The sequence below is a fragment of the Pithys albifrons genome, chromosome 1 (genome assembly GCF_047495875.1).
Source record: "Pithys albifrons albifrons isolate INPA30051 chromosome 1, PitAlb_v1, whole genome shotgun sequence".
NCBI lineage: Eukaryota > Metazoa > Chordata > Aves > Passeriformes > Thamnophilidae > Pithys > Pithys albifrons.
This window is the reverse complement of record NC_092458.1, coordinates 24,351,410-24,366,229: the sequence shown is the minus strand read 5'-3', so window position 1 is coordinate 24,366,229 and position 14,820 is coordinate 24,351,410. Positions and strand designations below refer to the sequence as shown.

At 42.7% G+C, this 14,820-nt stretch overlaps 1 protein-coding gene across 17 annotated transcripts in view; it reads right to left on the bottom strand.

The window, feature by feature from the left end:
* INPP4A (inositol polyphosphate-4-phosphatase type I A) overlaps positions 1–14,820 on the bottom strand; it is a 135,207-nt gene that overhangs the window by 106,210 nt on the left and 14,177 nt on the right. For 15 of the 17 annotated variants that reach the window (XM_071582211.1, XM_071547561.1, XM_071582220.1 and 12 more), the window contains one exon: positions 3,210–3,268. The exons of the other annotated variants lie outside the window; for them this stretch is intronic. The gene's annotated coding sequence lies outside the window, so the exon portion shown is untranslated. The remainder of the gene's footprint in view (positions 1–3,209; positions 3,269–14,820) is intronic. 17 annotated transcript variants of the gene reach the window in all.

The following is a 14,820-nucleotide window of genomic DNA, read 5'->3' as shown; positions in this document are numbered from 1 at the left end:
AGCATCCGAGATCTGACGGGATGGGATGGCAGGGAGGCATTGAACTGCCAGGGGATGGTCCCACTGAGACTCAAACTCAGTACCTTGGGATTCAGAGTGCAGAGTGCTCTTCTTTATACCACGGTACCGCCCTGGGGCAGTACTATGGTATGGTGGTAATTCCAGCAAGACATGAGCCACTGGATAGCATCCTTGGCATTCAGTTTGGGAGAACACTGAGAGCAGCTGTTACAGAGCTGGATGTCTCCAAGCTGTTCTCTAAACGGCTATCAAGTCCCAGAATGTAAGCACAAAAATGAGACTCTCTGGGAAACTACTGTTTCTCCTTTTCTCTCTCTCCTCAGTCTCGACTGGCAAGTTGGCCGAGATGATCTCCAGAGGTCCCTTCCAACCCTAACAATTCTGTGATTCTGTAATCTCTAAAGCCTGAGAGCTAACAACCCTAATAAGAAAGAAAAAAAAAGACAAGTTCATTTTTCAGATAAATAATTAAACTGGTATGTCTTATTTTAGACAGAGATTACACAGTTAAGGATCCAAAGAATATTCCACCTCCTGGAAAATCTTCATCCTGTTTCCTGTTGAATAAACCAAATATAATTATTTTTGCACCATACAGCCTGTCATATGGGTGTTAAAGTGTGACACCTGTACACTTGGGGCTAATTAAAGGCAATGTCCTCACTTAGGCACATATGCACCACAGCGAAGAACTTACCTTTCTTTGCAGGTGAACACACAAAATCAATCAGCTAGCTTTTTTAGTCATTTTGCTCTATTTTGCCAAGACTATCTGCTCTGTCACCCTCCAAATGATTAAAATAGTGCTGCCACAAAATCATCCAGAGGTCATTACTCCCTTGAAAAATATAGACAGGTATAATTTTTAAAAGTAAAAGCAGGAACAGTTTTCTCCTGGCATTCTTTTAAGTAATGTAAAATTTGCGCCAAAGAAGTAACTCTTGTACTTAGAAGAAACCCTTTAATATATTTCTTGAGGAAATGTCACTTACAACATGCAGCTACATAGTCTACAAAACTTGAATCTTTTAAGAATAAGTTCAGCAAATACATTAAGATGACAGTACACAGATATACATCAACCCCTTTTACTGCACATATTCATCTACATGTGGCTCAGTGTAGCACTGAGATACTGAAGATCAAACCAAGGAAAGGCATGTTTGCAAAGAAAATTAAGGCAGAAAAACACCTCAGGATGAAACTTTTGAGAGAAGCATTACATAGAAAAGATATACTCTCTGTCACTGTGTTATCTCAAAGCTGGGGCAGGGTCAGAAATTTTAAAGCACCTGTGGACCTACACAGCATGTCAGGAATTATAAACTGTGACACTGAATGTCTTCCTCAAATGTCCAATTGCTAACACTGCAAGACTAGGCAAAGCCTCACATCTGATTTCTAAAACTAAGTAACCATCACTGCAATTCTCTGCTCTTTCATGATTTAGCAGAGGAAGCTTTGGAGATGTGAATCACAGAAGTACAAGTGCTGGAATGAAATTAGGGCCTTCGCCTTAGAATTATTTGAAACCTCATCAATATTTATACCTGTCCTGAATAGTGCGTTTTGACCACTGGCAGCAAGGCAGCCGCACACAATTTCAGTTGCTTGGACTGGAAAACCGCAGAAATATTTAGACTGGGTTGAAGTACCAGAAAGATGGATGCATGTTGCCATAAAACAAACACAAAAAAAGTGAGCTGGTTCCCTCCAGAAGGCCACTGCTTTTCTCTCAGAAGAACAGCACCAAGCTGAGATTTTCCTCTAAAAACATAAAGGCATCTTCTGTCCATTGCTGCACTGCAGGGTGCTCTCTACTCAATTACACCTGCCCTTTGCCAAACAGCAAAACCACTTCCCCTTTTCCCTCTGGTAACTCTTTTCAATTTGTTTTTTAAAAACGCTCAAGGACAAAGTGATTTTCCCCATGGTTATAGGTAATTTCTTTAACACAAGTTATTTAAAACACTGACTCCAGTCAGACAACTCTTTATTCTGCAAGTAACTTCACCTACGTCAGTAAAAGTTACTCAGCACAAGAAAGACACCAGTGAATCACAGAATCATAGAATTGATTGGGTTGGAAAAGACCCCCGAGATCATCAAGTCCAACCCTTGGTCCAACTCCAGTCCATTTACCAGATCATGGCACTCAGAGCCATGGCCAATCTCAGTTTAAAAACCTCCAGGGATGGGGAATCCAGCACCTCTCTGGGCAGCCCATTCCAATGCCTGATTGCTCTCTCTGGAAAGAATTTTTTTCTGATCTCCAACTTAAATTTTCCCTGGCAGAGCTTGAGCCCATTGTGCCCCCTTGTCCTATTGCTGAGTGCCTGGGAGAAGAGGCCAACCCCCACCTGGCTAGAACTTCCCTTCAGGTAGTTGTAGAGAGTGATGAGGTCACCTCTGAGCCTCCTCTTCTCCAGGCTAAACACCCCCAGCTCCCTCAGCCTCTCCCCATAGGACTTGAAGCTTGACTTGAAGCTGTTTTCAGTACATAGGATTGAGTGACAAACAGGAAAAACTCAGTTTCCCAAGGTGTGAGGTTTGTGCTGCAGAGCACAGGAAGAACAGTTATCAAAAATGAGTGTCTCAGGAGCCTTGTGCAAACCTGGCCCCTTGAGAAAACAGCAGATCAATAACTGTACATTAACTCTGAATTGCTTCACTTTTGAGTAAGGCTGAAATAATCCATTTGGCAATAAACAAAAAAAATGTCAGAGAATCTGTGGAGACATGAGGCACAGCAAAAGGAGACATTAGCAATGCCTGACACATCTGTGATCCACATTTCTGGGGGGGTTTGACAGGTATAAGCAAAAGTGACAGCGAAACTGGAGAGCCCCTGCTCAAAACTTTAAACACTTAAGAAATCCTTCTTAGCAACTATTTCCTTCTTTAATACAGCAAAACCACTTTGCATAGTGTAGTGATACAAATTAGAAGCTTTAAGAAAACAAAAGCATTTAACTTTGCAGAGACCTCTGGTTCCTCTGACTAAACCTGTTGCCTTCAGATAATAATCCCCACCCAAATCCCAAAAGAAATCTGTTGGTGTTTTAGACCTCATCTTGCCCCTGGCTCACACATGTTATCTCCATAACCCTTCAGCAGAAAGAACTCAAGCTATTAATAGGCCACATAATTTTTCACCTCTTTGCTAGAAGATTTTTTAATGTGCCTACCTGTAGAGGCCCAGGCAAGTCGGTTCCAGCCAGACTGGTGTTAGTTGTTTCAGTAACACCTGCAGAAAAACAACAATCTGAGTGAGCCCTTCACTCCCATCCTGCTTCAGACAGCAGGCTCACATCTCTCAGAGTGCAGACAACTGGGCTGAAGCCCAGAAAAATACAAGTGCACTTTAAAAAGTCTTTACAAAAACAGTAATTCTGATGCAAACAAGCACATCCTGTTTCAGCTCATTTTCAACAGTTAAAATTCTTAAAAACTCTTGACTTTCCTTAAACTACATTTAATTATGTTAATTAATCATTTCTCAGTTCTGAAGGTCTGCAAGCAGAAAGAAGACACTGAAGCTGAAGTCAGGTGCCTTTTCTATTCGTCAAAGAAGGAACATGCAGTCACCTCAATTCTCACCTGCAAGAGCTAAACTTCTCAGACTTGGATGATGTACCAGAACATGATGCCATTTGTTTGAAAGAAAATACTTTTTTCATCTAAAACTAAAGAGCTACAACTTCTACTAGTATTTCTGTTCTCTGTATATTGCTTGTTATCTTTCCTCATGTTAGCTTGTCCTATTTCTAATTTCTTACGACTTTCAATTTGAGGGTAGAAGAACAACTTAGTTAAAAACTACTTTCAGTGTTCCATTGGAAGATCTTTTTTCATTCATGCACACTGCAAGAGCAATACACATGGTCTTTTACAATTGGGAATGGCTTGTCCTCTCTCTGTCCACCTGATTAATTACAAACTATTTCCCCCCTTCTCAGTCTGTTTCACTTTGAAGTTCTACTTTCTCAGGAGCAGTTATTACACAGTGAAACCATTCAGATGAGAAATTCAGGTAAAATGCAAACCCTGCAACAAAACACAGTACTTAAAACAAAATAAACAGCAAAAATGGGTATAAACAAGTACTATGTCTTTCCATCATTAATGGCTGTGGAGGTCTAAATGCACACTGCAAGGGTCAGATGTTCACTGTGTATTTTCAATAGATTACATGGGTTTAGAGAAAGAAATGTAAGGCTACAGGCCTAATGCAAGCACTTGGCCTTTTCCTGTACAATAGATGACATCTGCCTCCACTTAGAACTACAGCAACTGCCAGCATGAGACTTTCAGGTTTCACTGTCTGTAACCACGAGCAGTAAAAACCACAGTAGGAAGTCAGTTAATGAACTTGCAACCAATGCAACAATTGCTACCATGACAAAATTACGAGGCTGTTTCAAATTACAGCGCTCATTCCTTCTGCATCACTTATATCTTCTCCTGCTACAAAAATGTACAGATGCTTTTCCTCATTCTATGATTATACGATTTATCTCCAGTCACCACGATTTCCACGTAAGTAAAGGTTTGATCCAACACCCACTGATGTCAGAGGAAGAGGACAAGTCAGACCACAAAGAGAGGAAAACAGCCAGGGTGTAAAAGGTCTGCCTGACCAATTTAGTGTCTGGCTTTCGCAGATTTTAATGACACCAGGAAGAGCCAAGAACAATGACTCCCTCAGCTGGAGACTTGGCAGGTACCACAAGCAAAGAGGATGAGTTTGTGCAGTCTTCATTCTCTGTGTATTTATCATGAACTCCATTCATACACTGTGAGCTATTTATGCTCCTGTAACAGAACAGAACTTGAATTTTCTTTAAAAAGGGAAAAAAACCTCAGAAAATTTTATATATCTTCATCCTACCTTCTGTTACCTACAAAAGCTTCCATTTTTTTGTCCCTACTTACCTGAATACACACCTCGTACAGCCATAAAGACAAATTCAGGAGTTTGTGTGTGTAAGTAACTTACAAACGTATATAAGTTTCCATATTTGCAAATGTTTCTCACCCACAGGTGTGTAGACAAACACCTATTTCTGAGCAGAAAACCATCTACAGATGGTTTATGTGATCTCTCTGTGCCCATAGCAAAAAAAATAAATGCAGGCTCCAAGAACTTTATCTTAAGCAAATCCATCATTATTAGGTCGAGTTCAAAGATGAAAGTAGTAAAGAGGTCAAAAGAAAAAAAAAACATAATATTTTGATTGGCTTTTTCATTGTTTTTGAAGAGCTCCTCAAAAACACATGCTGTAAGAGACAGCTACCAACTGTTTTCTGTTTCACCGAAATTAAAAGCCTATTTCAAGGGTAGAAACAATTCTGTCCAGTAAATAAACAATCTTAACACATCACAAGTTGTTTCCTTTTTATACTTCATTTTCCTTGAGCAATAAGAAAGCACTGATTTTAACTGCTCATTTAGTAAGAATATTCTGTCTTAAAGCCTACATTAACATGGCATGGGAAAAAACACATACTTCTTTCCAAAGGAACATCGTGATTGATTGCACTGTAACAAATCAGCACCTGCCATACACTTCATATCACCCTGTAAAACCAAACTTCCCTTCTAAGCATGTCTATGATAATCTGTGACTCCAAAAACACCCAGCACACTTGCAGCCCACTTACAGCACAAGTTTGTACACTTGTGCTGTAAATGTTGAAGAGCCAGAGCCAAGGGAAACGCTAAAGGCTGAGCCCAGCACCACAGAGCTTCTCTGATGGGGATGACAAGTCTCCTCTCCCACTGCACAGGGTCCCGCACTGGGCTCTGTCTGCCCATGGCCACTTATCCCTGCCATCAGAATCATAGAATCATAGAATTGATTGGGTTGGAAAAGACCTCTGAGACCATCAAGTCCAACCCTTGGTCCAACTCCAGTCCCTTTACCAGATCATGGCACTCAGTGCCACGTCCAATCTCAGTTTAAAAACCTCCAGGGATGGGGAATCCACCACCTCTCTGGGCAGCCCGTTCCAATGCCCGATTGCTCTCTCTGGAAAGAATTTTTGTCTGATCTCCAACTTAAATTTCCCCTGGCACAACTTAAGCCTGTGCCCCCTTGTCCTATTGCTGAGTGCCTGGGAGAAGAGACCAACCCCCACCTGGCTAGAACTTCCCTTCAGGTAGACACCAATCACCTTGGGCAAAACCAGAGAGAAAATGAAGGCAAAGCCTGTGGATTCAGGTGCTGACTTGTATCAAAAGATAAAACCACCTGAAGAAGTACTTAGGAGGTTTCTGCTTGTACTGTCTCTTGGAATATTCCAAAAGGACTGGAACTCTCACCAGTCAACAGCCACAAACAGCCTTTTATGTCACCCTCCTATGAGTCGTGTTGCATTTTTTCCCCCATGATGCAAGTAGCCACAAATAGATGTGGGAATCCAAAAATACTAAATTAGTTTTGTGGGATTTGTTTTCTTTACTTAAAAAGGGACGATGGTTGAAAGAAGGGGGAAAAAATAAATCATACAGTGCAATACATTTAATCACATTTAAAATTGTCTGGAGAAAAGAATTATCTGAACAAATTTAGCATCTGAAACAAAATTCATAATTTTACAGAACACCAAAATAAAAATACCCAGAAATACCGAACTTTTCCAAAGTCAGAATGCAGGATGTGTGTCTACTTTATGTAGGAACCATCATTGCACACAACAGACATTGTTCTCATGTCTAATTAATAAACATCATAGTTTTTCCCTTCTTTTTGTTTTACATTCACTCAGAAGAAAAAGGAATTTGACTAGTTTATAGATGCTGTTGCATTGTGCTTGGTCTGAAATTATTTGCTTTTCCTTCATCAAGAAAAACATCTGAAAGTCAAATAAATATCACTAAAATGTATTTTTATAGAGACTTCAGAAATTTAATGTTTTTCCTGAATATTTTATTTTTCACTAACTATAAAGAAAATCTGAAACTGCTATCAGAAAAATGAGGATTCAGGAAATTTCTAAGAACATCTGTGAAAATGGTAACTTAAATAACAAAAAGAAATCTTTTCACACAAATATTTTCTTCAGAAAATATAAATAAGCATCCTGCAATATTTACTGTTCATTTGTTTGCCTTATAATTATAAATCTGACTTGTGAAAATTAAAAACAAAAAGTTTCCTACATCTACTTTGTGAAGAAAGACCCAGAAAGATTTCATCTTGAGATCTCCAACTATTTCTACTGTGACTTAACAAGTAGGGATTTTAGAGCATTTACTAAATAGATGATTTTTATTAATGTCATCATCATCATCATCATCATGGCTAGGCTTTGCGAATGAAGATTTGAGAAGGGCACTACCCACGCTTGCTGCAAGCGTGCTGGTGGCTCAAAAGGCCGATACGGGATAGGCAGGTCCGGTCACAAAAGGCACAGCGGAACGTCTCCCTAGGTGACATTGGCAAGGAACGGTTCTTTCTGCGTTGTCTTTTCTCCTCAAGACTGACTCTCTGTGCATTCTCAAAGGAAGCAGCAGCGTCGTGAATGGTGTGTCTCCATGAATCCTGATTGGAGGCCAGAGTGGACCATTGGTGGCAGTCAATATGGCCAAGGCTGAAGTGTTGTTTCAGGAGTCCTTGTATGTCTTCTTCGGGGCTCCTCTCTTGCGGCAGCCGGTGGTGAGTTCACCATAGAGCACAATCTTCGGAAGGCGGTGATCCTCCATCCTGGAGACGTGCCCTGCCCAGCACAGCTGCGTTCTCATCAGCATGGCCTCAATACTGCTGACCCCTGCCTGTTCAAGAACAGACACATTGGTCACGTAATCAGACCAGTGGATGTTTAGGATTGAACGGAGGCAGCGCTGATGGAAGCGTTCGAGAAGCCGCAGGTGGTGACGGTAGATGACCCAGGAATCAGACCCATATAAAAGAGTAGACAGTACAATGGCTCTGTAGACACTAATCTTTGTACTTTTCTTCAGGTGTTTATTGGACCAGACTCTTTTATGGAGTTTTCCGAAGGCTCTGTATGCCTTTGCCAGCCTGTTGTCTATCTCTTTGTCAATCTTACCATCTGAGGAAATGATACTTCCCAGATAGGTGAACTGCTGGACTGACTTAAGCTCTGAATTGCCTATGGTGATGTGAGGATGATGGAAGACTTCTTGAGGTGCAGGTTGGTAGAGAACTTCCGTCTTCTTCAGGCTGACTTCCAGCCCAAAAAGCTCAGCAGTCTCTGCAAAGCAGGATGTTAAGCGCTGCAGAGCTGCTTCTGTGTGAGCAACGAGGGCGGCATCATCAGCAAAAAGCAGCTCACGGACAAGGTGATTCAGGCTCTTGGTGTGGGCCTTCAGTCGCCTTAGGTTGAATAGGCTTCCATCGGTACGATATCGGATGTAGATGCTGTTTTCTTCATCGAGGTCTGCTGTGGCTCTTTGGAGCATCATGCTGAAGAAGATTGTGAATAGAGTTGGTGCAAGAACGCAACCTTGTTTCACACCATTGGTTATTGGAAAGGGCTCAGAGAGTGCATCGCCATATCTGACTTGTCCACGCTGATCCTCATGTAGCAGGATGATCATTTTGAGGAACTTGGGGGGACATCCTAAACGTTCCAAGATCTGCCACAGGCCTTTTCTGCTCACAGTGTCAAAAGCTTTGGTGAGGTCAACAAAGGTTACATAGAGACCTTTGTTCTGTTCCCTACACTTCTCTTGCAGTTGTCTGAGAACAAATACCATGTCTGTGGTGCTCCTATTGGCTCTGAAACCACACTGGCTTTCAGGTAAAAGATCTTCTGCAATAGTGGGTACTAATCTGTTCAGAACTATTCTTGCAAGGATTTTACCAGCAATGGAGAGCAAAGTAATACCTCGGTAATTTGAGCAGTCTGATTTTTCTCCTTTCTTCTTGTACAGGGTGATGATGACTGCATCATGGAGATCTGGTGGTAGTTCCCCTTGTTCCCAGCAACGCACAACAAGCTCGTGGAATTTGGCATGGAGTGCTTGACCTCCATGCTTCCAGATTTCAGGTGGAATTCCATCAACCCCAGCTGCCTTGCCAGTTTTCACCTGTTGTATGGCCTTGAGTATCTCTCCCATAGTAGGGGCTGCATCCAACTCATGTTTCACTGGTTGTTGTGTAATGTGCTGAATTGCTGAGCCTTGGACTACATGGTTGGCACTGAAGAGAGTCTGAAAGTGCTCAGACTGGTTCAGGATGGAGGTTTTATCTGTTAGAAGCATTTGACCATCTGCACTGAGTAGGGGGCTTTGAACCTGGTGTGTGGGTCCGTACACTGCTTTCAAGGCCTCATAGAAACCTCTTTGGTCACCCAAATCTGCGCATAGTTGTGTCTTTTCTGCTAGGTCGAGCCACCATTTGTTCTGGATGTCTTGAAGTTTCTGTTGGAGCTTACTGCATGCAAGACAAAAGACGGCTTTTTTTATATGGCAAGATGGCTGAGCAAGGTGTGCTTGGTGAGCAGTTCTCTTCTTCTTCAGCAATTCCTGGATCTCTTGATTGTTCTCATCAAACCAGTCTTTGTTTTTCTTGGAGAAGAACCCTAGGGACTCTTCAGAGGACTGCAGGATGCAACTTTTAATATGTTGCCAAAGCACTTCAGGAGAGGGATCTATGGGATTATCTTTAAGTCTAGTTTGAAGGTTTCCCTGGAAGTTTTCTCTCACTGTGGCTGGTTGAAGATTGCTGAATTGGAACCTCCTCCTTGGAATGCCGCCTCTCTTAGGTTTGGGCTTGAAGTGGAGGTTAAGTTTGCAGCGCACAAGGCGGTGGTCTGTTTGACATTCTGCACTCGGCATCACTCGAGTATGACGGACATCTCTGACATTTCTCTGTTGTACTAAGATATAGTCAATGAGGTGCCAGTGCTTGGATCGAGGATGCATCCAGGTTGTCTTCAGGCTGTCTTTCTGTTGAAAGACAGTGTTGGTGATGGTGAGCTGCCGTTCTGCGCAAAACTCTAGCAGGAGGCGTCCGATGTCTTTGCAGTTTCCAATGCCATTCTTGCCCAGGACTCCTTTCCAGGCCTCAGAATTCTTACCTACTCTGACGTTGAAGTCACCAAGGATTATGAACTTATCATCTGCAGGAACATTTTGGGTTCGGCGGCGCAGGTCTGTGTAGAATTTGTCTTTTTCCGCTGGGTCAGCTTGGAGAGTTGGGGCATATATGCTAAAAAAAACAACATGTTGCTTGTTGTGTAGAGGGAGGCGTAAGGACATAATGCAATCGGAATGACCTGTTGGCAGATTTTCAAGTTTGGAGGCAATGGAGTGTTTAATCATGAAGCCAACTCCTGAAAGGTGTCTTTCGGTTTTGGGTTTGCCTGACCAGCAGAGTGTGTAGCCAGCACCATGTTCTTTAAGGCTGCCTTCCTCATGAAGATGAACTTCACTGAGAGTAGCAATGTCAATGTTGAGCCGTGACAGTTCGTGGGCAATTAGAGCAGAACGACGCTCAGGACGTCCACTATCCCCAGTATCAAGCATGGTTGTGATGTTCCAACATTCGAGTGTTAGTTTGAGCACACCTTTGCAGGCAGGTGTATGCCTTTGAAATCTCTTTGTTTTTGTTTGACCGCATGGAAGATGCCGGTTGGCCGCAGTTATCCAACCGGGTGTAGAGATGACCTTTGTTTAGGCCACCTTTGCTAGGCCCCTCTCCGTGTGGAGCAAGCAGTGCTGTCCCTAGAAAAGGCTGCTTGGTCATTCAGGATGCTGCCGCAAGAGACTGTCATCTCCGGGGTCAAGTCTCTAATGACCCATATCCTGAACCACCTGCATGCAGGGTTGGGTCTGCGGCTTCCAGCTGCTTCCTATCACCTGCCGTTTTCGACCCTCACCTGTTGCTACAGGGCTTTGCAATGTGGGTGAACCCTTCAAGCCTGCGCAATGGATTTTTTAGGTGAGGCACAGCGTGCGCAGAACTGGCCCCACCCTTTACTCCTAAGGTTCATCTGCCACGGCCTAGCGAGCTTGGACGGTGACAGTGAATACCTCAGGACGTAGGCTTGGTTAGAGTATCCTTCTCTTAGATGGATGGCCTTACAGGGCTAAGCGAGCTCCATCTGCCCGGGTTTGGGGTTGGAGTTGTCCCTCTCCTAGGATGGCTGCCAGAGGGCTAGAGAGCCCATCCTGCCCGTGGACACACTTTGTCTGACCCTTCAGCTGAGACCTGTCTGGCATGGGAGACCCTACCGGTGGCACAAACCACCTCCAGCATAGCTCTCAACCTCATGAGGGCACACAAGCTTCTCCCCCGCAGCAAGGGGGTGTCCCCGGAGAAGTTTATTAATGTAACATCAGCGAAACGATATTGAACTTTCATTTATTGGAGGTATGTTAGAAAACAGAACTGATAAAACCCACACCACCAGCCAGATTTCAACCTTTGCTGTCATTTTAGTTGAGAAAACATTTTTATCCAAAATCTGAAGTACACAATTGCTAAAGGATTTGGAAAGTGTATGATAATACAGGTATCACTGAAACTTTGATTCAATGAAATATTGACATTTCCTTGGTATTGACCTTGAAGGTTTGGCATAAAAATGTAAATTTCTGTTTCTAACAAGTCTGTTAGTTATCAGAAGAGTGAACCATTAAACAAATATCCTAGAAAATAGATGTCTGCATGCATAAAAATTATCATTATTAAAAGTTTCCAAACAAAATGCATTATGAAAAATATGTGATGCATCATTGCCATTAGAAGTAAAATTATTATATTATTATTCTATCCTTTCTTTCACAACTAAAACACATCTCCAGGAAAAAAATAGTGAAAACTTTTTTCATGCCAGTGTTTCCAAGTAGGATTCAATATTGTACATTTCACTTTCCTGCTTCTTGTTTAGTGAGCAGAAATGTCTGTTTTAAAAGCAGAAGCATTCAGTCCAAGTCTAAGGTATGTCCTTCATGTTCTTCAAACAGAGGTCTTAGTCAGAATAAATGGAAGAGTTTAATAATGGCTCAGTTAATCCTGTATAGCTATGAAATATTTCTGGACAGGAGCTTTGAACATTATCTTTCTAATGTTTGTATGAAACCAAGGTGATCTAAACAAAGAGGCCTTTTTTCTCTGTAGGTATCTTTTTTCATTAAAAACAGGTCTTCCAGTGCAAGATCTGCACTGTGAACAAAAATATGCTGCTGTTGCTCAAGGCTTATATGCTCTTTGTTTTAAGACTTAATTCCTCTGAGCTGCCAAAACATAACCTCTCAGTAGTTCAAACCTTCGATCCAAAAAAAAAAAAGAGGACATTCACCAACACCTTGGGGCTTACAAGGAGAGGCGGCTTGTATCAGAACTGGCACAAAAGCATTTTGCAATGGACAGTGCCCAGGTGGCCAAGAAGGCCAATGGGATCCTGTCCTGGATCAAAAACAGCATGGCCAGCAGGACCGGGGCAGTGATCCTTCCCCTGTACTCTGCGTTGGTGAGGCCACACCTTGAGTGTTGTGTTCAGTTCTGGGCCCCTCAGTTCAGGAAAGATATTGAGGTGCTGGATCGGGTCCAGAGAAAAGCAACAAGGCTGATGAAGGGACTTGAGCACAAGTCCTGTGGGGAGAGGCTGAGGGAGCTGGGGTTGTTTAGCCTGGAGAAGAGGAGGCTCAGAGGTGACCTCATCCCTGTCTAGAACTACCTGAAGGGAAGTTCTAGCCAGGTGGGGGTTGGTCTCTTCTCCCAGGCACTCAGCAATAGGACAAGGGGGCACAATGGGCTCAAGCTCTGCCAGGGGAAATTTAAGTTGAATATCAGAAAAAAATTCTTTCCAGAGAGAGTGATCAGGCACTGGAATGGGCTGCCCAGAGAGGCGCTGGATTCCCCATCCCTGGAGGTTTTTAAACTGAGATTGGCCATGGCACTGAGTGCCATGATCTGGTAAAGGGACTGGAGTTGGACCAAAGGTTGGACTTGATGATCTCGGAGGTCTTTTCCGACCCAATCGATTCTATGATTCTACTGCCCCCTACACCTAAAATGCACATGCACATGCACATTCCTATTCTTGGCTCCAGTCTCACAACTCATATGGCTGATGCAACAGGAAAAACAGCATCCATACCAAGTTATAAACTGTATTCACCAGAGAGCACAGCATTCCAGATTCCAGCTACTAAGTACTATGTTAAGCAATTTACATCAGAATTTTCTTCTCCTGTATGTCCAAAAACCTAAAAATGACTCTACCTAAGCTACACCACAGCAGTTCCCCTTTTGCCCTGTCGTGGCCCATTTGTGTTTGTAAAATCCATCTTTTACAATCAGATCTAGATAACCACTGCTAATGACTCACTGAAGCACATTAGGAATCTGGGATTTATACCATCTTTTTTTTTAGTCAAGACTGATTAAAGAGATTTGGCAATACTGCAAACACAATTCAGCAGCTCTGGCACTGTTTAGAAAACTGTGATCACAGCTTCACATGCGTTAAGGCAGGTGGTCATCTGCAGAATCTCATGCTGATGCATCCAAGGAACATCCAGCTGTTTAAACTGTGGGTGAAAAAAAGTAAAATCCAAGGGAGTATGATTAAACAAATGCCCTGTTCTAGAGAGGAAAAAACGCCAGCATTAAAAATAGACACTCTGTACAATGCCATCTGAAGTCTTGCATACATTGTATAAAACCAAAGCATTAACAACAAATCAAACCCGAGGACTTCTACAAAAATACAGACAACTGATTTTGATACAGTACACCTTAAACCAATGCTTATTTAAATGTTGTATCAAATTGCAACAATGTTTCTCCCCCACACCTCCTCTTCGCTTTCGACTTTGCCTGAACTCACTGCTCCAACAACAGGAGCAAACCCACATTGCTTCAAGCATTCTTACGGCACCAAAAAATGGAAGCAGGATATAAAGTTAATTAAGAGATGATATTAAAAGCTGTGGTACCAGCAAAGTGAAGGTGCAGACAGCAGCAGATTTTCTGTGACTCTTTGCAAGAGAACTTGTCTCCACTTCCGTCTGAAAGCCAACATCTAGTGCTCTGAATATGGAAATACAGTGTAAAGCCTGGAGGTCAGACTGCTGTCAGCAAGAGATGTCACATTCAAGCAGAGGGAAGACAAACTCCAGTTTTAACAGGTAGGGACTACTGCTGCTGTGTGGGGCTGTGCCTTCGCTTGGAGAATTTTCACAGGTGTTAGCAAATCCTCTCCAGAGGAAAAACAGGCCAGTCAGCCTGACAGTGCAAACAAATGACACTATGAGGTTTCCAATACCTTTCAACGTGTTGCATGTCCCTCTCATCACCCACCACCACATTTCCCAGTAAAAATCATCTTCATGGGGACATCACAGACCTCCTGCTCCAGCTTCATGCCCCTCCTGCTCTTCAGAGAGGGCACCACTCCCCTGCTACTCACCAACTTTGCTCATTGTGTCTGTCACTTCAAGGATTTCCACACTCATCATTACTGCCAGGAACACCTCTCTGGAGCCTAAACTTTGCTTTCATTTCCACCTCTGCTGGCACCAAATACCGAGTGCTGCAGTGGAATTCGGTATCTCAGAAAGGGCTTTTTTGAGCATTTGAAGAACACTGAGAGAGAATCAGGTCTGAACAGCATATGGCAGAGTTTCTTTGTGTAAAAATCAGAGGGTAAAGAGCAGGACATGTGCCTGAAAGGTAATATGGAAACTGGCTTTAGCTGGACTGCCAGAAAAAGTTTTCAACCATGCTGGTATTTTGGTAAATATAAGCACATGCTATATACACATACAGGGGTGGTCACCTTTTCTCCTAGAAATTCCCACTAAATCTCAGTTAGGAA